Below are 26,089 nucleotides of genomic sequence, written 5' to 3'. Positions count from 1 at the left end.
TGGTCCAGGGACCACAACTTGAGACCCATTGGCCCAGGACATCCACTCCCTGGAGACCCCCATCTCAGGCTGGGCAGTGGTATGAGTTAGGGTGAGAGGCCTGGAAGGACACGGGCTTCATCCAATCAAAATAACAGCAACTGCTCTGTGCCAGGGGCTGTGCTACGGGCTGTGCATTCATTCTCATCTCATCCTCACACCAAGCCCACGAAGTAGGTTTTACTGGTACTAACTCCACTTTACAGTGGAAAAACTGAGGCTCAGAGAGGGTGCATGGGCTTTAGAATTAGACAGATCTGGAGTCTGATTCCAGCTCAGCCACTGACCCATCGTGTGAGCTCCTGAGCCAGTGACTTACCATCCCTGAGCCTCTAACTCATCAGTTAAGTGGGGACCAAAAACCTGATTCTTGGGGCATTATGAGGATTGACAGGGCTGATGATTATAAGGGCAACTGTAAAGCACAAGAAATGTACATCTCCTTTCTTGCTGCAAGCCCCATCATGATCTCAAGGTCCTTTTCTGTCTCTCCAGATCCATCTTCCCTCTCCCTATACTCTGAGATACCTTACCAGAAGTCACACTGGACTACTGTCACTTCCTAAACCTGCTTCACCTGGTCATGCTCCCAGGCCTTTGGAAAGGCTGTTTCCTCTGTGTGGAAATGCCTTTCTCACGCTATTGCTCCAGAGAAACTCCTATTCATCCTTCAAAACCCACCTTAGAAGTCCCCTCCTTTTTGTCACTTTCCTTGAAATGTTGTCCTCCTCCTGCCCTTGGAAAGGCAGGAGGAGGACAACATTTTCCTCTTTCACTTGTGTTCCCATAACATTTTATATGGAGTACAATCTGGAATACAAATTGCACTGTTACAGGGACCAGGCAACTTATACCACCACCAGCAATCATCAGCATCATCAGCACTTAGTGTTTTCCATGCACCAGGCACTGTTGTAAGAGGCTGAGGTTTGTTGATTCATTTAATGCCTAAAATAGCCCTCTGAGGCAAGTGCTACTTATTATACCTATTTTCCATATGAGGAGATCGAATCACAAAAATGCTAAATATTTTGCTTTAGACCATACAACTAATCCATGGCAGAGCTGGGATGCAGAAGCTGGCTGTGGAGTCTGTGTTATTAACATTTATATTATGCTGCTCTTTATGAATGAGGGGTGGGCCAGGTGGGGACTGTGCCACCTGGAGGGCGCCTGCCCCATCCCAGGGGGCAGCCGAATGTTAGGGCTGGAGTTGTCAGCCTTTCTGATCCTCTTTTCTCAAGAGGATCCAGAAATATGAAGTTTTATGTGACATCTCCCACCTTTTAAAATCTTGGGAGTAAGCTAAAATTGAAAAAGGAGTGTGGACCTCACAAAAGCTGCACACAGGCCTGCTTTGTGGGAACCTCGTCTCCGTTTGTTTCTGCATCTTAGCTCAGGGCTAGGCGCACAGTAGGTCCTTTGTAGGTGCCATGACACTTCTGGACCTCACTGTGAGGTGGGCGTGGCTCTCACAAGCTGAGCTCTCATCCCAGTCCCACTCAGCACTGAGATTCTCTGACCTGCACTTGGGATGTGGACGAGGTCCCAAACGGTGGCCCTGAGCACCACCCCAACCTTGGGGCCATCTCCGGGTCTCCTCTGTCCAAGATAAGACTTCCTGCTTTCCAAGTGCTGACAATGAGTTAAGTGTTTTGTTTCGTCATCCCACTGATCCAACAGATCTGGGAGGCTGCCATGTTCATCATCCCCGGGTTACAGATGCGAAACTGTGGCTCAGAGAGTGGATGGGAATTATTGCCCAGACTAGGAAGAGGTGGAGCTGGGACTGTGATGCACACAGCTCTGATTCTAGCTTTTCCCCAAGCAGCTGTCATCAGGCCTTCCACCAAACTTTTGATAGTTCTGGCCCACGTTCTAGGGCAAGCACACTCCCACGGTACAGCCCAGACCTGGAAAGTTTGTGGTATGCAGATAGGACCCTGGACACTCCAGTCTGTCAGGCATGGTTTCTAGCTCCTTCTGTGTCTTATTGGATGGCGGGGATGGCATTGAGAGTGCCTAGAGGGAACTCCTGGACATGGTCCCTTATGGGAATTCTGCCCACTGGGGCCTGGACAGGCAGAACTTGTGGCCTGGCTCAACCCCAGGCCTTTGGGCTCAGCAGCAACTGCAGATAGCAGGGTATAGTGTTTGTACGTGTCCACAGACAGAAGGATAGAGATGTGCGTATGTGCACCTGTGCATGTGTGTATGCCTTGTGTATGTGTGCACGCACGTGCGTGTACAATGGAGAATAGGGGACCTTGTCCCCCAAATTCAGATCCTGTGAAGTTAGTTTAGGACAAAGTACAAAGAAATCTAAACCCAGAGATGTCAATTTACAGCAGAGGTTGAAATATGAAACAGTCCCCTAATTTTTACAACTTAACTGCCCATCAGTAGGCGTATTCGTGGTGGAAAACAAGGCAGCAGTTAAAATAAATAAGCTACATTTATATGCAGCAACTTGGATAACTTTCAAAGAAATGATAACTGGGTGGAGGGGGGTGGCAAGTTTCAGAATGATGTGGATGGATTATACCGTTTCTATTAAACATCCACCCACAACATTACTCTGCAGTTTACATACCTTCTATGGGTACGCATGTATACGACTGCCTGGGTGTAGGAAAGGCCTAGAAGGAACTCCCCAAATTATGAAGGCAGTCACCTTTGCGGGGGCAGGGAGGTCAGGGGTTGAAATTTACAAAGGAGAATGGCTCTGTGTACTCCTCGCAGCATCACACAGTTCAGTGGGCTGGTACGTTGGGCCACTGGTGGATGTCACATGGAGGCCACAGGGAGGCTTAAGCCTGGGGAACAATTCACACAGGACCCTCATGGACTCTCTGAGGGCTCTGCTGTCAGGGACAAACCACCGCTTTGGCTGTTCTGCCCTCACTCCCTGGTGGAGATGGGGTGTGGGAGCTTTCCTGCCTCTTGTGGATGGAGGAGCTCTGCTGCTTCCTCCGGAAACCTCCCCCCTGCCTCAGTTTCTCCCTCCACACTGGAGGGAGAGGTCCCGCCCCAGCTGTCCGCCCCCACCCCCTGCCCAGCACCCCCAAATCTCCGACACATGCCCCTCTGGGGGATAGCAGGGCCTCCAGATCTGGCCTCCTCCCAGTGTGGCCCCAAGGGGGACAACTCAGGGAATGAACCCCCGTTGCCCAGAGGCGGGCTGGCAGAAGAGGCTAAGGTGGGCTCTGGGGTCAGACTCCCTGGGTTCAAATCTGGGCTCAGCAAGTTGTCCCTGGAACCCGGGGAGGCGTCTCCAGCCTCTGACCCTCAGTTTTCTCCTCTGTAAAATGGGGACACCAAGAAGGACCTAATTCCAGCAAAGCGTTGTGCGTCCCGGCGCCTAGCCCGTGCTCTCAGGTGTCGCTGCTGTTGCGCTCCCGAACGACACCTCACCCCGCCCCTCGGGGCCGAGGACGCTGCCGCCTTCTCTGCCGCCCCTGACAGACACACTCATCGCCCTCTCCCGGTCCCTCGGCTCGCATCCGGGGGCTTCCCCACTCCCCACAATCCTCTGCGGTGGTCCCCCTACGCCCGAGGCCGGGTCCCCGCAGCGCCGCCGAGCGCCCTCCGGTGGGAAATGGCGGGGTGGGCGGCGGGGGAAGGCGCGGAGCCCGGCGTCGCTGACGTACCTGCTTCCCGCGGCGGCTTGGGATGCGCGCGGCTGGCGGCGGCGGCGGCGGCGCTCGAGAGGAGGCGGCGGCGGCGGCGGCGGCGGCGGCGGCTGGGCAGTTGTCACGGTGGCGCCGCGAGCGCGCGGACAGGTACTGGGAGGGAGCGGGCGGCGGGGCTGGGAGGTCCGGGAGCGCGGCGGGCGGGGCTTGGCGGCGCCGACGGCCCGGGCCCCCGCCCCCGCCCGGCGGGCCACCGCCCCTGCTCGGCTCCCCGCCGCCCCTCTTTCTCACTCTCCCCCGAAACAAGCTCCCGCCGCGCGCGTTCCCTCGTGCCCGCTTCCGCATCCACGTCTGCCCGGCACACCCACCCGGACCCCTCGCGCACACACCCCGCATTCTCCCTCTGCACATCCGGACCTGCGGCACCAATATGTACGCACGGACCCCGTCATCCTCGTGTTCCCCAGACAGACCACTGTCCCCACAGTCCCCTACCCCGCCCCCCCCAGCACATACGTGCCCCGTGCAACACTTCATCCTGCCCCGCGGTGTACCTGGACACATTGCGCACACCTGTACGACCACGCCCATCACATCCACACCCCCGCAGGCACAGATTGTCCTCTGGGCAAGGTGAGGACTTCAAGGAGTTCACATAGAAACAGGCTTCTGTAGCTGATTTCCCTGTCCCTCACCGACCTCTGCATTCCCTCACCCTCACCTTTGCTTTCTCAGGGACCTTCTCCTTCCTTGGCCTCAGCCACATCCTCCAAGGTCATTCCCAGATCCCCGTCAGCCCCTGAAGGCCCCGTCTGTTTGGACCTTTGGCTTCCTGCCAGTGACACCCACTACACCTGTGCTTCCGCCTCAGCATGCTGCCAGGCCCCCTTCTCTAATCCTCATTTCCTTCCCTCTTCTCATCAGTTCCAAGGACTATCATTTCAGTATCTTCATTTCACATGTGCATGGCAAACCCCAAATGTCAGCCTGTCTTTGTCTTGCCATTTAGAGACTATTCATTTTCCCTTGCGGCTGTAACAAGCGACCACAAATGTAACTAGCTTAATACACATAAATGTATTATCTTACAGTTCTGGAGGTCAGAAGTCTGACACCACTAAAATCAAGAAGTGGTACGACTGTGCTCCTTTTGGAGGCTCTAGGGGAGAATCTATTTCCTTGCCTTTTCTAGCTTCTAAATACTGCCTGCATTTCTTGGCCAGCAATGTCAGGCCAAGTCTTTTGTATACACCACATCTCTGGTACTCTCTTCTGCCTCTCTCTTCCACTTATAAGGACTCTTGTGATTACATTTGTTCTACCTGGATGGATAATACAGGATAGTCTCTCCATTTCTAGGTCAACTGATCACCAATCTTAATTCTAACTGCAGTCTTACTTCCCCTTTGCCCTGTAATTTAACATATTAACAGGTTATAGGAATGAGGACTTAGACATCTTTGGCTGTTATTCTGTCTATCACAGAGGCTGAGCCCTGCTGGAGAAAATTAGTCATCCGAAAGGATTTTTGCCACTATAAATTTATGAACCTCTACAAGCAGAAAGACCCCTATCACTGTCAGTATTTGCAGTAGAAAAATAATAAAATAAAATGTGGAATGTTTATGTGACGGAATACTATACAGCACTGAACAAGAACATAGTCCACCTATGCATATGAATGTTCAAAGACTTCAAAATCATGAATGAGAAAAGCAGGAGAATTGAAAAAACAATGAGAACAAACACGTTTATAGTGCTTACTCTGTGGCAGATGGTGTTTCTAGGCACTTATATTAAAACTCACAGCAATCCCCTGGGGTGATACAGATGAGGAAGCTATGGCACAGGAGGTTGAGTAACTTGCCCAAGGTCACACAACTAGGTAGCATCAGAGTCGGGATTTGAACCCAGAGTCAGTCTTAATCCAGAGCCTGTGCACTTCACTGCAGCAGAGTAATTTGTACAGTATGAATGATTTCAAGTTAAATTTTTTGAGCACATAAAACTGTATATATATCCAAATCACTTTGCTGTATACCTGAAACTAACACAATATAAATCAACTGTACTTCAATTTAAAAAAAGATAGGTGGATTCATATATCTGCTTCTAAATTCAGTCTGTTGCATTATGTTGTTTAGTGGAAATAAATAAAGGAAATCCAGCCTCATGTAATTTTACCCACCATTGCTTTTGTCAACCATTGCTTTCCTCAGTGCAAATGTCAACATGGTGACCAGGCAAGTAACATCTTAGTATTATTATGACAATATAATTATTATTGTATTATTGACACACTCCCACTCCCCCCCACCCCTCCACCAGAAGTCTGTGAGCCACACTTTGAAAACCATTAGTATAAAAACCACTAGGTTTGATAAACCTAGTATATCTAATATCAACAATTTCAATTGTTGTTGTTCAATTTCAATTGTGACCATTGAAATTGCTGATATTAGACTATTATTGACCTACAAAAATGGCAACATCGTGTGGTTTCACCCAATGCGTGTTATTTTGGAGGGTTTTCCTTTTGGTTCCCACCCTGCTTCCCCGGCCACGCCCTGTTGTTGAACATCACTGGGTGCACCTCCTCTGGGACTGTGTTGCTGTGCACGGCTTTGTACAAATGATACATCTTTCTTTATGTCATGATTTCCAGTGGGGGGGGAGCTGGAGTTTGGGGGGTGTATAGGAACTACGAACTGGTTGATGTTAGGCTGACATATTTTAAAGTATGTATTTTAAGCAGTTGTGAACATGGAGAGGGGTGTTCTCAGAGCTGGCTGAAGGACGTCAGAAAGTCCACGTGGACTTCTGTCAGGTGTTTAGAACTATGGATCATTTGGCAAAAAAACAAAACCAAAAACCTTTTTCTAGACAAAGACATGTGGGCTGAGTTATGGCACAGTTGGATGCATTCACGTCTGGATAGATTCATGAGTGGTTTGGGAGGTAAGTGACCCCAAAATGTTCTATTGAATATTTATATACTATTGTGGAAGAATAGTCCTCCTGCTTTCTTTAGTCAAGTTAGTGCAATTCTAGGAGATGATGAAATAGGAAAAGGGATCCAAGATCAGTCAAGCCAGCCCTGGGGATCAGTGGGGTGTTAAATGCCGTTCTTTATAACCACTATTTAAACAATACATTGTATAGAAGATAAGGCGATTATTCTTTTCATTTCCCCCTAAGGAGGGGGTCACTGAGCATCCATTCGTTCTACTTTAGGTAACTGCCTGTGACTCAGTTCTGGGGTCACCACCCCTTCCTCACTCCTACCCCATATTTTGATCCTGGTGATGCTTATTTCATGTATCACCGCCCCATTCAGGGTTGATACTACCCCAGCCTAGAAATCACACATTGTATTCCTCTCGGGATATTGATTGGTTCAAAGGAGGGAATGAGACACAACTCAAAGTTAACCATAGCCAATGAAACTCTACACAGGGACTTTCTCTTTGGACTCTTAGGGAGTCCCACCTGCTTCCGAGTGGTTCAGATACGGAGCTGCATCTGGGAAGAGGCTGCATGAGAATGAATCCCATCCAGAGAGAAGACAGAGAGGAACTAGGTCCCAGTTTCATCGTCTGACCCACATGAAGCCATACCTGTCCTACCCCTGGACATTTCAGGTGCATGAGGCTATACATTTCCTCTTTGCTAAGCCGTCTTGGGTTGGGGTGTCTGTTGCTTGCAACTAAAGACTCCTAAGTGATTCTGGTGAAAATTTTATCCAAACTACAGAAGAAAGAAGTCAGGAGGGACAGTTACAGAATCCTGACATCTGGAATGTCAGGTTCCAAACTAAGATAAACTACAACAAGCAGAGACGTAAAGTCCTGCAGTTAGGCTCAGTCGGACAAATTCTGTGCTTAAGTACAGAATGGGAAGCCATGGCTTGGGACCTGTGCCACCCCCTGAGATATAGAGCCTCTTAGAGATGCAGCACCACCTGCAGGTCTGGAGGCCCTGGGCGCTGGGTCTCTGGCTTTGTTGGCAAAATCCTTATCTGGGTCCATTGATCAAGGTGGGCCCCTGGATCTTCAGTTTCATTCCCCCAGGCCACAGCAAGCTTGGGTGTTCCTCTTCTCTGACCACAGCTTACCAGCTTACACCATGCCTGTCCTTTCTGTTATTCCACTTTCTCTCCCTGGGATAGCCCCCCTTGGCTTTCCCTTCCCCCCCATGACTACTACTAATACTGAACTGTGGTACTGTTTGCCAGGCACCTTGCTATGTCTCTATCCTCCCAAACAATCTTATGAGGTAGGTTCTATTTTTGTTCCCATTTTACAGATAAAGAAACAGACTTGCTGATGTCAAGGATCTTTGCCCAAATAGCAGCAAAGCCAGGTCTCTCTGTAACCAAAGTCCATGTTCTTAAGCATTTTCTTAAACTGCAGATTTGTAAACAGTAGGGTGTGTGGGGGGGGGGGGAGGGGGAATGGAGGAAATCCAGTTTTCAAACATGTTTTGTAAGATCACGTGGTATTTAAAAAATTTTTTGAACCAATGTTTAAAAGTCAGAGAAGAGCTCATAAAAATCAGCTTCCTGATTCTCTGGAAAATAAGCAGTCAGGAGGTCTGGGGACAACAGGGCTTCCATTCCTGCTTGGTCTAAGTGACCTGGAGCTGGGTGGCAGCTGAATGGACCTGTGACTCCCCACTCCTGCAGTGGCCAGAGTCCCCACACCCAGCCTGCCTGCACGTTGATGCCCCACCGACATTTGAGTGTGGAGCCTCCGCTCTCAGCACCACCAGGCCTCCTTAGCTTGGTCTTTCCCGCTCCCCTGCCAGTCTGCCACAAAAGCCTCCAGCCCCTGCCAAGCTTGGCGCTTTCCACTTTGTTCCCAGAAAGCCAACCACAGAGGCCAGATCACACAGGGCACAGCCAGGCTGGCGCTCAGGGCTCACCTGGTCATTCGGAGCACATACCTTTCCATTTTTCTCTCCCTCCTGGCCTAGATGAAAATTTTAATCAGCTTCTGCGGTTTTGACCTGAGGAAAAGGAAGATCTGGGAACAAACTTTGCAACTTTGCTATTGAGGTTTTCAGTTGCATCCAGGAACCTTGAGAAAGGTCAGGTTGCAGCTTGGTGACTTTAAAACACTCGAATACTCTTACAATCTAGTCAGGGAAGACAGACAATAAACAAGACAAAGAAGCTTTTAGATGGTATAACTGCTGTGGAGAAAAAGAACGGAGGCCAAAGGGGATGGGGCGAGAATTCCCTGGCAGTTCAGTGGTTAGGACTCTGATTCTGCTGCAGGAGGCATGAGTTGATCCCTGGTCGGGGAACTGAGATCCTCAAGCCTAAGGAGGTGAGGAAGCCAGCCCTGCTGGTACCTGGGAGAAAAATGTACCAGGCAGAGGAACAAGTGCAAAGACCCTGAGGCAGAGCATGCCTGGCGTGTTTGAAGAGCAGTGAGGGTGCCAGTGTGTCTGTAGTGGATGTGAACAGGAAGACAGTAAGAGGGAGATTCAGAAAGTTCACATGGGGTGTGGAAACAGAACACAGGGCAGGGCCTTGTAGGCCAGTGTAGGGACTTTGGTCTTGAAGCACCGAGATGAGGGCCTTTCGAGCATTTGGGGTGATGTAACCTGATCAAAAAAATTTTAATGTATTTTTTTATTGTGATAAAATGCACATAACAATATTTATCATTTTAAAGTTTACAGCTCGGTAACATTAAGTACATACACATTGTTGTTCAACCATTACCACCACCCATCTCCAGAACTTTTTCTCATCTTCCCAAACTGAAATTCTGTCCCCATTGAATAATAACTAACCAGCCTCCTCTCCTCCCAGCCCCTGGTACTCAATATTCTACTCTCTGTCTGTATGAGTTTCACTATTCTAGGTACTTCATTTAAGTGAAATCATACAGTATTTGCCTTCTTGAGTCTGGCGTATTTCATGTCTTCAAGACTCTTTCGTGTTGTAGCATGTGACAGAAAGTCCTTCCTCTTTAAGGCTGAATAATATTCCAGTGTAAGTGTGTATGACATTTGTTTATCCATCCATCCACTGATGGACGTTTGTGTTATTTCCGCCTTTTGGTTATTGTAAATACTGTTGCAGTGAACACGAGTGTACAAATATCTGTTCAACTTCCTGCTTTCAATTCATTTGGGTGTATCTGACTGAAAGTTGAAAAGACTCACTTTATAAGAAGGGTGGCAATGGCTGAAGCAGGGACCAGGATGAGAGCTGTGGAGGGGGTGAGAAGCAGTTAGATTCTGGATATATTTTTCAGGGATAGCAGACATAATTTGCTAGGGGATCAGGTGTGGGGTGTGAGAGAATTTAGGACCAAGTCTTCCCAGACAACCCAGTACTTAATGAGTATCTTCACTTTTGAAGCTATTTAAGCAAGTTACAGAATAATGCCTGCCATATAACATTATTTACATAAAGACTATATAAAATAATAGGATACATTTTAATGAGCACATATAAGTTGATGTAAATGCAGAGACAGAGCTCTAGAAGGTTACATATCAAGTTGTTGACCGTGGTTACCTCTAGAATGAAAGAGAGGAAGCAGAGGTGAGAGGGGTCAAGGAGAATCTCATCTTCAGCTGTGTTCCCTTTTTAAAATAAAAAATATATTCATATAACACTTGTGTAATTAAAAACTTTAAAAACCCTAATAAATGGTGTTTACACTTTAGAAAGAATAGAAGGGGTTTGGTTTAATTTAGGACCAAGTTCTCCCAGCCAATTGGGTGTTGAATGAATCAGATTCACTTTTTTTAAAAATCAATTTTTATTAATTAATTATAAAGTATGGTTGCTTTACAATGCTGTGTTAGCCTCCACTGAACAACAAAATGAATCAGCCCTACACATACAGACATCTCTTCCTTTTTGGACTTCCCTCCCATTTAGGTTACCACAGTGCCTTAGGTAGAGGTCCCTGTGCTATACAGTACATTCCCATCAGCTGTCTATTTTATATGTAGTATCAATAATGTCTATGTGTCGATCCCAGTCTCCCAATTCCTCCCACCCCACCCCTTTCCCCCTTGGTATCCATACACTCGCTCTCTATGTCTGTGTCTCTACTGAGTCAGATTCACTTTTGAAGCTATTTAATTGCTACTGACGTGGCCCGAATCACTGGTTCATGCTGGGAAGGAAAATAGGAGACTTTCATTTGGCTCAGTCTACTGAAAGTGAAAACCTTTCTAGCTAGCATGGGCCCAGAGCCCAGGACCGGCCAGGCAGCCTTAGAGAAGTCAGCAAAAATTAAAGTGTAATCACGTAAGTAACAATAATCATTTCAACAACATAAAATAGCAGGAACAACCGCTTACACTTAGGTAGCACTTGCAGTGCTGGCCACTGCTCTAAACATTTTACATGTACTAACTCACAATAGCCCAGGGAGGGATATTACTATCACCCTCATTTTACAAGCGGGAAATGGAAGCGCACATATTTCCACTGGTTGCACATTCTGGAGATCAAATTCATCTCCTGTTTCTCCCTTGCCTGTTTCTTGCCTCTTTTCTTCACTTCTGAGGTTTGGATCATATTGAAAGGCTTAGTACTGATGTAACAAACAATGAAGCTGTGGAGATGCCTACAGCAGGTCAGTTCCATTCTTGCTTCCCTGGCATGTTGGCACATAGTCTCCACACAGCTGACAGAATAATCCTTTTATCCTTTACTAATCCACATCATATGAAACAAACAAAAAAATGAAACCTAGAAGTCACCTTGGAAGATGCTGGATGTGGCAGGATGACTCTGAGATGGCCCCCAAGTTTCCTCTCCTAATGTTAACTCCCTTGTGTAATCCCCTCCCCAACCACGTAAGTGATATCAGAATCAAATCTCTCCCCAGCTGAGCCTTCCGGTGAGACCACAGCCCAACCAACACCTTGATGGTAGCCTCATGAGGGACCCTGCAACAGAGGACCCAGCTAAGCCATGCTGGGATTCCTGACCCACAGAAACTGTGAGATAATAAATGTGTGCTGTTTTAAGCCACTAAATGTGGTAGTTTGTTTTGTGGCACTAGAAAACTAATAGGCTAGAGAGGCAATTCATTATTTTGAAAGCATATAAATAAAGGAAAAGAGTCAAGCATGTATTCTGCCTGTCCTATACAGGGTAACCAAATAGGTGATGTGAGGAAATTTTCATATATATATTCCAGCTAATTAAAGAAAGAAAAAATAAAATGTCAGCACTTTGAAACTTCTAATGAGGGACTTCCCTGGTGGCGCAGTGGTTAAGAATCCACCTGCCAATGCAGGGGACACAGGTTCAATCCCTGGTCCGGGAAGATCCCACATGCTGCGGAGCAACTAAGCCTGTGCGCCACAGCTGCTGAGCCTGCGCTCTAGAGCCTGTGAGCCACAACTACTGAAGCCCGCACACCTAGAGCCCGTGCTCTGCAACAAGAGAAGCCACCGCAATGAGAAGCCCACGCACCACAACGAAAAGTAGCCTCTGCTCGCTGCAATTAGAGAAAGCCCACGCACAGCAACAAAGACCCAATGCAGCCAAAAATAAATAAATAAATAAATGTTTAAAGAAAAAAGAAACTTCCAATGAATTAGTGGACCTAGGCAAAAGTCATTTATGGCTGCTTATATCATGAGATAAAGGACAATCAGACAGTATACACCTCTTGATGAAAGTACCCAAAATCATCTATGAAGTATTCTTGCCAGAATAAAAGGACCTTTAGTCTGATTAGGTCTCTCTATATAACTACGAATTTACAAGAAATCCAGGGAACAGAGGAACTTGTTAAATAATACCATGGGGATGTAACCAGTGAAATTCAGATGGTGGGAAACTCTATAGGACGAATGACCTAGTTTCAACAGATTGAAAGAAACAAATAGAGATTGAGGAGAACCCTAGAGATCAGAAGAGACTTAAGAGCTATTTAAACAATTGTAATTCATGAATCTTACTTGGATGCTGCGTCAAGCAAGTGCATCGGCACCATTTTTCCAACAGCATATGCTCACTTTGTGTCTCTGAGTCATATGTCGGTAATTCTTGCAATATTTCAAACTTTATTATTATTATATTATATTATTATGGTGATCTATGATCAGTGATCTTTGATGTTACTACTACAACTCGCTGAAGGCTCAAATGATGCTTAGCATTTTTTAGCAATAAAGTATTTTTTAATTAAGCTATGTACATTGTTTTATTATACATAATGCTATTGCATACTTAATAGACTATAGTAAAGTATAAACATAACTTTTATATGCAGTGAGAAACCAAAGCATTTGTGACTTGCTTTATTGTGATATTTGCTTTATAGTCACAGTGATCTGGAAGCAAACCTTGCCATATGTCCGAGGTGTGCTTGTATACAAAAATATTTAGAGGTGAAATGATAAGATGTCTGGGATTTGCTTCAAAATAATCCATTTGGGTGGTGTGGGAGATATAGATGAAATAAGATTGATCATGAATTGATAATGGTGAAACTGCATGGTGAGTACTTGTGTGTTCATTATACTATTCTCTCTATTTTTTATATGTTTATAAATTTCCATAATAATAATTTTCAGAAAATCTAAGTAAAATCTAGTGTTTTCCATTTCAGAATAAGAGCTGAAATGGCCTGTAAGTTTCCCCATCACCTGCAACCCTCCATCCCCTTTGCTATTTTCTCTGAGCTCATCTCCTACCGTTGTCCCCTTTGTTCTTCCATGTGACCCTCACTAGCCTCCTTGTTGCTTCTTGAATACCCCCAGCCTGCTCCTACCTCAGGGCCTTTGCACTTGCCATTCCGTCTTGCTCCTCTGTCAGGTATCCCAGGGCCTGCTTTTCTCACTTCTCTTAGGTCACTGCTTAAATGTCAACCCTAGGGGTGGTCTTCCTTGATTATCCCACATAAAACAGCAATACCTACCACATACAGATTTTCTTGCCCTATTTTTCTCCTCTCCAACGGGATGTAATTCCAGGAAGGCGAGGACTTAAAAAAAAAAAATCAATGACTATAGCACCAATGCCTAGATCAGTGCTTGACATATTACTATTTGTGGAATTAATGAATGCTTGTTTAACCCCACTTGTCTTTTGTTATTTATTATGAGTAATTTCAAATGTACAGAAAAGTAGAGAGAATCACATGTAATAAACATCTCCTAGATATAATACTTGTGAACATTTGCCATGTTTGCTTCATCTCCTTTTCCTTTTTTGGCTGAAGTATTTTAAAGGATTTATAGTCAACATGACATTTCATCGCTAAATACTTCAGTAGGCATCTTTAAAAAAATGAGACACTTCTTTACTTTGCCACAATACCGTTATAACACCTAGCAAAATGAACCCCAAATCCATAGTACCATCAAATTCCTCCATATCCACATTTCCCCAATCGCCTCCAAAAGACCTTCAAACCAGGACCCAGTCAAGATCCTCAAATTGCATATGATCACTTCTCAGAATCTCTAAGTCTAGAACCACCTCTCCTCTCATGTCTCCTCCCTTTTTTCGAGTTCACTGAAAAAACCAGGTCCATTGTCTTATTGGTGCAACACCCTACCTTCTTGGCTTTTTCTGATTGCTTCCTCGTGATGTATTTAACTAGTCCCTCAATTTCCTGTAAAGTAGAAGCCAGATCTAAAGGCTTGATCAGATTTTAGCTTAACATTTTTGGCAATAATTCTTCCCAGGTGGTGCTGTGAGCGTCCTCTGCTGACTCACACCAGAAGGCTCATGACTGGGTGTCTCAAGGGTGAAGCTAAGATTGTTCAGTGGGTTTAGGTGGTGACAACCTGATCTCTCCGTTGTGAAGTTGTTTCTTCTGCTATAATCAGCTCTATGGGTTGATGATTTGGCACCTTGTGAATATCCAGTCTTCCTTGAACCTTTCACCCCGTAGTTTCAGCATCCATCGCTAATCATTGCCTGAGTCAATTATTTCCTTCAGGGCTGCAAAATCAATGCAGTCCTTCCTTCAACATTTATGAGCTGGCATTCTTCTGTAAAGAAGAGCTTCTTTCCCTCATTGACTAGGGCAGAATAAATTATTTCCCTCTAATTACAACTTTTTTAGGGTAAGGATTTAATGCAATAGCTGCCTCCAATGGTGACAAATTAGTTCTTTCTATTCTGCTTTTTCTCTCTCTGTTTTTGTTTATCATTATAAACTCATTGACCTTTAAAAATAGAGTTAGGGACTTCCCTGGCGGTCCACTAGCTAGACTCCACGCTCCCAATGCAGGGGGCCTGGGTTTGATCCCTAGTCGGGGAACTAGATCCTGCATGCATGCTGCAACTAAAAGTCTGCATGCTGCAACTAAGAAGTCCTCATACCACAACGGAGATCCCACGTGCCGCAACTAAGGCCCGGTGCAGCCAAAATAATTAATTATTAAAAATAGAGTTAAGTGTTTCATTCAAATGCATTCACTAATTTAAAAAAACTTTTTATTTTAGACTAGTTATAGATTTATAGAAAAGTTGCAAAGATAGTACAGAGAGTTCACACATCCAGTTTCCCTATAATATAATGCAATGTAATAATATCTTACATTTCCATGATTCGTTTGACAAAACTGAGAAACCAACATTGGTACATTACTATTAACTAAACTCCAGACTTTATTTAGATTTTACTAGTTTTTCCATGAATGTCCCTTTTCTGTTTCAGGATTCAGTCTAGGATCACTCATCCATTCTTTCTTTTTGATGCTTAAAGATGACCCAATATAAGTAAACAGGAGCCTGTTGAGGCTGGGTCTATGTCCTCTTGACATGACTATGGTCCCAACTAGTCTTTGTTAAGCTGCTTTCTGGCCCAGCAGGATGTCCCAAGCTCAGATGGATCTGACTTCTTTCCCAACTTTTAAAAAGTGGTAGGTTTAACATGAAAGTCAGGAATTTCAGTGCTCCCCGCAAAGTCAGAAGATCTGGCAACAGTGAACTCGCATTCCCGCTTGGCAGAAACTGGCCACAGCTTAGCAGGGCCACCCCATTTACACAGGGTGTGCACACCCAAGCTTGACACAAGCCTCCCCACCCCCCAGGACCGGTTCTGGCCATGCCGTTATGCAAGCCGCCTGGCTTCTGCAGCATGTGAGCTGCTCCCTCTGGGTTAAGAACACAGACTTTGGTGTCTGCCTGCCCTTCCTCCTCCCTCCCATCTTTCCTATTTATGAAGTGGCTTCTGCGTGCCAAGCACGATGTGAGATGCTGGGGTTCTAAAGGCAGATGAGACACATATGCAGGTCATTGGCTTGGGTGATCTTAGAGCCACTCCTTGACCTTCTCCTGCAAACTACATTTCCCAGGAGCCACTGCCACTCACTGGCTGGCTGGTTTCCAGCTAAACTGAGCCAAAAAGAGGCACTGGCAGGAGATTGGATGGTGGGATAAAGGGAGGAGCTAGGGCCTCTTCCCAACTTCAGAGAGTGTTTTCCAGCAGAGGTTACATCTCCTCCATGGTTTAGCTCATCACTGGGTATCCCCTGCTGTTACTCTAGTTCCTCCTGGATGGCCCCAGAGAGGGACACCAACCCCTCTGTGTGCCCCAGCAGTGACAGCAGCTTCCTGCTGTCGCTCAGCCCAGGGTGGCTTCACCATCTCCTATTTGGCTTCTCAGCTGTTGGCTCATTTGTGTAATCAATTCCTTGTATGAAGTTCCCTCTGTTTGAAATAACTGGAATGGTTTGTGTTTTTCTCATACAACAGGCCTGGCCCATGACCTCATGGAACACATACTGGTTCTTTTTCTTTATCTGCATTTACTTGCTTTGTGACTCTTGGCAAATTACTCAATCTCTCTTAGCTTTGTTTGGTCTTCCTATCAGGAAAATAGGGTAATAGTGGTACTCCCCTCATATTATTGTCGTGAGGATTAAATGCAATGATGCATAGAAAGTGGTTAACTCAGTCTCTGGAACCTAATATTAAGTGTTAAAAAATGCTACCTAGTGGGTGGAGTGGGAGGAAGGGGGAAATTAAAAAAAAAAGCTACCTATTATTCTAGGCTGCACGGTACGAAGTGTTCCTGCCCCCACCGGGAGACAGCCATGGACTTCTTCCTCTGTGGCTCCATAGACATGCATCTAGTGTTTATTGGGCACCTACTATTTCCAAGGTCTTAACTTATTTACTCTTGATAAATATCTGTAAGGTGTAGGTATTACCCTTCTCCCCATTTTCCAGATGAGGAAATCAAAGCGCAGAGAAGTTGAATAACTTGCTCAAGTTCTCATAGAAGAGGAGGCATGATGTGAACCCGTGTGGACTGCCTCTGGAGCCCATGCCTTTAACCTGCCCTGTAAACTTCCTCAATATGCTGCACTCCATTGTTACAGCAGGTAAGAAAGCGTCTCTCCCCTCAGATAGCTCACAGCCCAGCTGGAGAGACAGGTTCATTCATCACTAGGCACAATGCAGTGGGATGCATACTAATCATTCTTTGTGTGCTTGTTCATTCAGTCATTCAGTCATTCAGCAAACTCTGGGCATCAATTATGTACCAGTCTGTGCTAAAGGCTGGTGAGGAGGCTCAAGGTGGTTTGGGGGACCCAGACTTCCACACCTTCTCTAGCTGCTGAGTGCAGAGTGGTAAAATGGGAGGCTTCTGACATTTCCTTTATTTATTTATTAACATTTTATTGGAGTATAATTGCTTTACAATGGTGTGTTAGCTTCTGCTGACATTTCCTTTTTTTATTCTTCCAAAGCACAGCACTTTAGAGTCAGACATATTTGAGTTTTCCTCGTGCTTCTTGATTTACTTGCTGTGTGACCTCATGCAGATTACTTAACTTCTCTGTGCTTGTTTATACATGTAAAACTGGGGCTAGTAATGATAATAATGATAACTCGCATGCTTAATGTTAAGGCACAAAGAGATGATAAATGCAAAGGTCTTAGCTGAGTACTGGGCACACGAGAAGGGCTTAATTATCAGTTGTTACTACTGTTTGTTGATAATGGTTGTTAATTGCCCATAACCACCAACAATGGAAGACTGTTGCTCTAAATACTACATCCCTTAGTTTGGCAAAATTTTGCTGGTCTAACAAACCAGATGCATTCCTTCTGGCTTTTCAACTGACAAGTCTCAGCAGGATGAGAACAATGCTAGTAGGCATGACAGGCAAATCATTAGCAAAGACAGAAAGTCAGCTGTTGTTTTCCAGGTGTTGCATAGAAGAGAGCTTTAAGTTCTGTAGCCTTCCTCCACCCTGCCAGAGAGCCCAGCCCTGCCTGGCTCCAGCTCAGTCATGCCTGGATGGGTTTAAAGAGCCACACAGAGTGAAGTAAGTCAGAAGGGCAAAAACAAATGCCGTATGCTAACGCATATATACGCAACTTTAAAAAGCGGTACTGATGAACCTAGTGGCAGGGCAGGAATAAAGACGCAGACGTAGAGAACGGACTTGAGGGCGCGGTGCGGGGGGGTGGGGGGGGAAGGGTAAGCTGGAATGAAGTGAGATAGTGACATGTACATATATATACTACCAAATGTAAAATGGATGGCTAGTGGGAAGCTGCTGCATAGCACAGGGAGATCAACTCGATGCTTTGTGACAACCTAGAGGGATGGGATAGGGAGGATGGGAGGGAGACGCAAGAGGGAGGGGATATGGGGATATGTGTATACATATAGCTGATTCACTTTGTTGTACAGCAGAAACTAACACAACACTGTAAAGCATTTATACTCCAATAAAGATATGAAAAAAAAAAAGAGCTATAACCTCTTCTAATGCAGAAGGTATGAATTTCACTCCACAAACCTGGATCTGTGATACATAACATCGTTTACTGTAACCATGTCATTCCTATCTCTGGCTTCTTCTTCCAGGAAATAGAAACTTAGTAGTAGCCAATTCCAAGTCTAAAGATGAGCTATATGCTGAAGATTCGTAAATATCTCCTGCATCTTTCCTGAAATCCAAGCACACATCTATCTGTCTACTTGACAATCTCACTTGTTCAATAGGCATCTCCAAATTAATAACCAGTCAAAACTGAACACTGACATTTTCTCCCCAACCTCGCTCCTCCTACAGTCTTCGCCATCTCAGTGATGACAACCCCATTCTTCAAGTTTTCAGACCAAAGACATCAGAGTCATTTAAAAAAAAAATTTTTTTTTATTGCGGTGAAATTCACATAACATAAAATTAACCATTTTCGAGTGAACAATTCAGTGGCATATAATTCATTCACAATATCAAGGAACCACTACCTCTATCTAATTCCAAAATATTTTTATCAACCTGTAAGAAAACCCATACCCATTAAGCAGCCGCTCCCCTTTCTCCATCTTCCCCTAACCCCTGGCAACTACTAATCTACTTTCTGTCTCTATGGATTTATCTATTCTGAGTATTTTGTATAAATGAAATCATGTAATATGTGGCCTTCTGTGTCTGGCTTTTTTTTGTTTTTAACATTTATTTATTTATTTATTTGGCTGTGCGGGGTCTTCGTTGCGGCACGCGGGATCTTCATTGTGGCGTGCGAACTCTTAGTTGCGGCATGTGGGATCTAGTTCCCTGACCATGGATAGAAACCCTGGCCCCCTGCATTGGGAGCGTGGAGTCTTAGCCACTGGACCACCAGGCAAGTCCCTGGGTCTGGCTTTTTTTCACTAACAAACCGTTTTTGAGGTTCATGCGTGCTGTAGCGTGTACCAGTACTTCATTCCCTTTTATGGCTGAAGAATATTCTGGAGACAGTCTTGATGCCTCTGTCTTACACTCCACAACCAACCAGCTAAGTAATCCGGTTGTCTACTTTCAAAATATTTCTTTTCTTTCTTTCTTTCTTTTTTTTTGGCCATGCCACACAGCTTGGATTGCAGGATCTTAGTTCTCCAAGCCCGTGCCCCCTGCCATGGAAGCACAGAGTCCTAACAAAACTGGACCTCCAGGGAATTCCCCCGATTACTTCTAGAATGGATTCACTGCTCTCTGTCTCTACTGTACCCTCAATACACAGGACCATCTCTCTCCTACCTCAGGCCCTTTGTACTCAGGCTCTTTCTGGAACATTCGACTGTGGTTTTCGGCCCTTAATTTTCTTTACCTCTCTGCGAGTTTTACCCTGTTGACCACTCACCCCTTCATGAAATTGTTTCTGTTCTTGCATTTCATGATGCCATGTCCTCATTTTCTTTTGTCCCTGTGTACCTGGCTGTTTCCTCTCAGATGCCTGTATGGGCTCCACTTCTTCCGTGCACCCCTTAAATGTTGGCATTTCACAGGGTTTCATGCAAGTCCTCTTCTCTCCTTTCTTCTCTCCCTGGAGTGAGCTCATGAATACACCATCAGCCTAAATCCTTTTCTTAATCTAGACTCATAGTAATTGCCTGCAGGGTATCTCTCTCTCTAAACAGCCCCGAGGCACTACAAACTTGACAAGTCCAAAGTGAAACAACCCTCCAAACAGCCAGGTTGTTCTTGCCAAATGGAATCCCCAGCCATTCAGTTGTCCAACATAGAAACCCAGTCCTAACCTTGATTCATTTTTTTTTCTCCTTAGTTGCACGTCTAATCCATCACAAATCTATAAATCCCACCTCCTGATATCTGGAACTGTCTACTTCTCTCTTCCCCTCCCATAGTTCAGATTGTCACCTTTTCTCAGACAGCTGGTCTTCTGGCATCTTCTCTGGTCCCCTTCCAATTTATTACCCAACGCAGAAGCCAGAGAGACTTTTATGGAATACAAACGTGATCCTCAATTGCTAAACCTGCCATGGCTTTGATTACTCTTGGGGTAAGTTCCTTAACCCAGCTTATAATACCATGCCTGATCTGGACCCTGTGACTCTTCCACCACCAAGCTTGCCTTCTGCCCTCTAGACAAACAGAACGAATTCTCCTCAACATACTATGATTGTCATTTTTGCTTACATTGATGTTTGCCTGCAGTACTGCCCTTCCCACTCTCTCCTGCCTCTCTTCATCCTTTAACTTGTAATGTATCCCCCAGGTATCAGCTTAGAAACCACCCCCCCAGGAAGCTTTCCCCATTTTCCCAAGTCTGGGGCAGCATAGACTGCTACGTGTTCACTAAACTCTGGTTCTTTTTCATCTTGGGCTCACAGTTGGACTACATTTCCCAGGCTCCCATGCAGATGGGTGGAGTCATGTGGCTGAGTTCTCTGGCCAGTGGTAAGTTCCTCAGAGAATGAGGAACATGTATTCAAGGCTTAAAACCTACCATGAAAACCTCTCATGTCATCCTCCACAGTCTCTATTTCCCTCCTCCGCCAGGTGGATGCAGGGACCCCATGGAGAACTCTGACAGCCTGGAGGAGGGCAGTGGAGCCATTAGATAGAAGGACCCTGGATCCCTGAATGACTGCATGGAGCAGAGTCCCCCCCTGCCCTCTCCCCAACCAGCATGGGATTATAACAGGAGAAATAAACGTTGCAGTATTAAGTCACTGAGACTTGGTTGTCTGTTAAACAGCAGTTAGCCTACCCTGATAAATACATTTGAATTAATTGATCTTCCCTCCCCCACCCCACCCCCATTCTCCCATACAAATTTTTACCTCCCACTAGAGCACTTACCATATTAAATAGCAACAGCCTCTCACCTGCCTCTTCACCTGTGGGAGGATAGGGATGGATCCTGCCTGTCTCATCCTAGGTATAAACGGGCATCCAGCTCAGCACCTGGCTTGTCACAGCTACTAAATAAATAGCTGTGGAATCGTTTTGTGGTTGTTGGATTCTGTTCCTGGGTGCGTATTTTGGTAACTTGCCCAGAACTGGGATCCCTCCTGCACCTCCCCAGTCCTCTCCCAACACTCAGGACCTGCCTTTGACCCAGTCCAGTAGCTAGCTGGGGCTACCTGATGGCACAGCTCCTGAAGCTCACTGCCCCCCCGACCCCAATTTCCCTATATTGACACGGTTCCCAAGCCTGGTTTCCACCGACCTGTCAGGATCCCTGACACTGCTTGATTTTCTCATGCCTGCTGTCTGCTTTCTGGATGTCACATTTGCATCTGCTGGTCTGGATTTCCTCTCAAGTTCTGGAACTTTCCTGGTGACAAGCTGAGGCTCTGGCAATGGGGCAATGACCAAGCTATGTTGTTAGCAAAAAGAAGGGGTAGGAAACAGGGTATATAGTGTACAATAATTTGTGAAAAAATCAAAAAGATACAGATACATTGGAGTTTTCCTTAAAACATTTTTAGAAGAGCACATCAGAAATTGGAAACAGAGCAGCATGGAGGTAGGGTAAGAGTAGAGTCCTGGGACTTGTTGTGGAGGGGGACTTATCTTTTACTCGCTTGTACTGTGTGGTAGGCTGAATAATGGCTCCCTTCCCCCTTCCCCAGCAAAGATGTTCATATTCTAACTCTCAGAACCTGTGAATATGTTGCCTTACATAGCAAAAGAGATTTTGCAGATGTGATTAAGTTAAGGACCTTGACATGGGGTGATTATCCTGGATTATCTGGGTGGGTTTAATGTAATCACAAGAGTCCTTCCTTAGAAGAGGGAGGTTGGAGGATCAGAATTAGAGGAGCAGATGTGATGTTGGAAGCAGGGTGGGGGAGGGAGGGGCATGGTGGGAAAGAGAGAGAAACAGACAGACATTAAGATGTTCCTCTGCTAGCTTTTGGTGCTTTTTTTGGTCTGTGCCTGTTTACATTTTCAGGTTCCAGATTCCTTAGCTTCAAGTTTGGGATATATGAGGCAAAAAGAAAACCCAAGGAGCTCAACACTGTGTGTCTCCTGGTCCCAATGTCCCTATTCTGTCTGCTTTCTTCTCTCCACCTGGCAGAGTCTTCTGATGTTGGTGTTATATATAATGTCCAGAGTTTTTAGTTATACTTAGTGGGAGGACTAAAGAAAAGGACTTCAGTCTATCTTTCTGAAAGTAAAACACCAGTATCTTTTTGAGGTTTACCTGGTGATTGTAATGTGGAGCCAGAGTTAAGAATCACTGTGATTGGACTTCCCTGGTGGTGCAGTGGTTAAGAATCCACCTGCCAATGCAGGGGACACGGGTTTGAGCCCTGATCCGGGAAGACCCCACATGCCGCAGAGCAACTAAGCCTGCACGCCACAACTACTGAGCCTGTGCTCTAGAGCCCGTGATCCACAACTACTGAAGCCCGCGTGCCTAGAGCCCGTGCTCTGCAACAAAGAGAAGCCACTGCAATGAGAAGCTCGCACACCACAACGAAGAGTAGCTCCGGCTTGCCGCAACTGGAGAAAGCCCGCGCACAGCAAGGAAGACCCAACGCAGCCAATAAATAAATTAATTAATTAATTTTAAAAAATCACTGTGATTAAGGAGTGGGGGGAGGGGGAAAACAGCATTATAAAATATAATTTACAAAACACAAACACATATGTATAAAAAGCATCTGGAAGGAAAAATGACAAAATGTTAACAGTAGTTATCTTTGGGTGGTAGGATCATAAGCAATTTTTAATGATAACTTTTTATTTTGAAATAGTTTAAGACTCACACAGGGAGATCCATGTACCCTTCACCCAGCTTCCCCCATAATAATATCTTGCCTACTGGTATAATACTATTAACTCAGATTTCACCAGTTTTTAAATTACAGGCAATTTTAATATCCTCTCTTCTGTTCATCTGAACATATTTCCTGTAAAACAACAAAAATTTGTGAAAAACATCGATTCCTCCTTTGGTGTATCTGAGCTCACTCCTTTCTGCCTACTGAGGTCTTTCCTATGTTTTCTCTTCTGGCTCCATTTCTCCATCCACATCATAAACATCCTCCACAGAACAGCCAAGGGAAGGAAGGTACGTGGGACAGACCTTCACTGTCCTGGAAATCCACTCATTCAATAAATCTCTTTGACGTGCCTACTGGGGGCCTGGAATCAATGGAGAGTTACCTCCAATGCAGCTTTCATTGCCTACATTTTTTATTTTCTGTATATTATGATGTTTTGACATCTTAGAGAGTCTGGCTGGGGACAGACTGCCTTTCCTGGGGCGAGCCGATTAGAGACAGCAAGGGACTCAGCCTTTGATATACAAAAGAACACATGCAGTGCCACATCTTGCTTTATCTGGTCCCCATACCACAGGAAGCAACATTCCTGGCCTTAATCAACCCAGAGCCAGATACCAGGTAACTAGGGACGACTCCTATAGGTAAGAACCTGCTGAAATTTTTCAGACTAACCCATCCTAGCCATGCTTTCTCCTCACTCCTGCTTTGTGCCTGCTGACCACTCTGGGCTTTCCCCACATTGCCCTGTTTCTAGGACCTGTTATAGAATAAACTGTATTTTCCTGAGCCTCTCCTGTGTTCCCTCTTGTGGCCATACCTGACTGGCCGTCACATAAAAGAACCTAGAACAAGCTGCCTCCACTGGAGTGCGTACTCTAGTGTATGAGACAGACATTAATATTATACCTGTGAGTGTAAAACTATAACCATGAGGAAGAAGTTCATGGTGCTCAGAGCATTTTAACAGGGAGATGTGACCCAGGCTTGGGGGGGTGGGGTGGTCAGAGAAGGTGTCCTTGAGGAAATGACATGTGGGTGAGATCTGAAAGGGTGATCAGTAGAAATTAACCAGAGACGTGGAGGAACGTTTTCCAGGCAGAGGGACCAGCACGTTGGAAGCCTCACTGCTGGAGCCTGCGTGCAGGGTGACCGGCCATCCCCCGTTGCCCGAGACTGAGTTAGGGTTAGGGTAGGTTCTGGGTACCATATTTTCAGTTTTAAAACTGCGACAGTCTTGGGTAAACTGTCCTAGTTCTCCAGGGACTGGGGGGTTCCTGGGATACTGGATTTTCAGTGCTAGTGCTAGGAAAGTTCTGGGCAAACTAGGAGGAGTGGGTCACCCTGTATGGCATCTTCAAGAAATTGAAGAAGGTTCTTAGAGTGAGTGTTCTTGGAAGCAGTCCCTGAGAAAAGGAGTCACGTGCAAGGAGTTTATTTGGGAGGTGGAAGAGGAGGGAAACGGGGAAGTGAGACAGGGAAGGGAAGGCAGCCAACAAAGGGGACAGTCTTGCTCTACTGAGGGGTCTCCAGAGAAATAGAACCTGTAGGAGACAGGTAGGCAGGTAGACAGATAGATAGATACATAGACAGATAGATATGGATGGATGGCTAAATAGATAAGTAGAGAGAGAGATATGGATGGATAGATTGTCAAATGGATGGATGGATGGATGGATACATACATACATAGATATATAGGGATATTTGTATTAAGGAATTAACCCACATGAGCATGAGGGCTGGCAAGTCTGAAATCTGTAGGGGAGGCTGGCAGACTGGAAACTCAGGCAGGAGTTGATGCAATCTTAAGGCAGAACTTCTCCTTTGAGAAAGATTTCAATCTTGGCCTTGATCTTATTGAAGCCCATCCATATTATTGAGCATAATCTCCTTTACTTAAAGCCAATTGATTATAGATGTTAACCACATCTACCACATCTGCCCGCATAGCCACATTTTGATCAGTATTTGATGGAATACCTGGTACCATCGCCTAGCCAAGTGAACATAGAAAATTAACCATCACCACGCTCAAGCCGGTGACTCCTGTGGACAATGGGTTTAATCCTGCTGGGGCATACTGGGAGACGGTGGACACACCAGAGACACAGCAGAATCATCCAGCCAGGTGAAGGACATCGGGTATTTACACTCTGATTCTCATCAGACACTGTCTGACAGCTGCTGCGGGGAGGAGGTGGGGAGATGGGTGGGGAGGCAGGTAGGCAAGGATTTCCAAAGACCAGAGGACCTGCTCAGGCAAAGCAGAGCCCTGAGGTGGTTTGGAGGAGGGGAAGGGTGGAATGTCCACTACAGAAGGCCCCTGGGAATCAAGTGCTGAGAGCAAAGTAGAAAGGGGCCCGGCAGCAAAGAGTCCTGTAGGCCACGTGAAGATTTAAGGCTTTAAATCAAGAACAATGGAAAGGCATTATGTTTGGTGGGAGGGGGCATAAGGAGAGGCCTAATGACCGGATTTGTGTTTTCAAAGGTCTTTCCATTGATTCTGTTCCATATAGATCAGTGGAACAGAATAGAGAGCCCCAAATAAACCCATGCACCTACGATCAATTAAAGACCTTTTAAAAACACAAATCCAGTCATTATGCCTCTCCTTACCCCCCCCCCCCACTTCAACAAAGGAGGCAAGGATATAAAATGGGAAAAAGACAGTCTCTTTAGCAAGTGGTGTTGGGAAAGTTGGACAGCTGCAGGTAAATCAATGAAGTTAGAACACACCCTCACACCATACACAAAAATAAACTCAAAATGGCTTAAAGACTTATAAGACATAACACCATAAAACTCAGAGAAGAGAGCACAGACAAAATATTCTCTGACATAAGTTGTACCAATGTTTTCTTAGGTCAGTCTCCGAAGGCAATAGAAATAAAAACAAAAATAAACAAATGGGACCTAATC

At 45.6% G+C, this 26,089-nt stretch overlaps 1 protein-coding gene and 1 long non-coding RNA gene across 3 annotated transcripts in view; one reads left to right on the top strand and one right to left on the bottom strand.

The window, feature by feature from the left end:
* The window catches only part of SCNN1B (sodium channel epithelial 1 subunit beta), a 77,211-nt gene extending 73,451 nt beyond the window's left edge, over positions 1 to 3,760 (bottom strand). The window contains exon 1 of the mRNA XM_060031896.1: positions 3,690 to 3,760. The gene's annotated coding sequence lies outside the window, so the exon portion shown is untranslated. The remainder of the gene's footprint in view (positions 1 to 3,689) is intronic.
* LOC132438075 (uncharacterized) lies at positions 3,750 to 21,069 on the top strand. 2 transcript variants are annotated; one of them, XR_009522147.1, is made up of 3 exons: positions 3,750 to 3,821; positions 16,852 to 17,006; positions 20,928 to 21,069. It is a non-coding gene; the product is annotated as an uncharacterized lncRNA (long non-coding RNA). The 2 variants fall into 2 exon arrangements; XR_009522148.1 differs by lacking the exon at positions 3,750 to 3,821 and adding an exon at positions 7,244 to 7,312.
* Positions 21,070 to 26,089: the final 5,020 nt, after the last annotated feature.

This window comes from Delphinus delphis, chromosome 15 (assembly GCF_949987515.2).
Source record: "Delphinus delphis chromosome 15, mDelDel1.2, whole genome shotgun sequence".
Classification (NCBI taxonomy): Eukaryota; Metazoa; Chordata; class Mammalia; order Artiodactyla; family Delphinidae; genus Delphinus; species Delphinus delphis.
Note: the sequence above shows the minus strand (reverse complement) of the source record. Positions and strands in the feature narration are given on the sequence as shown.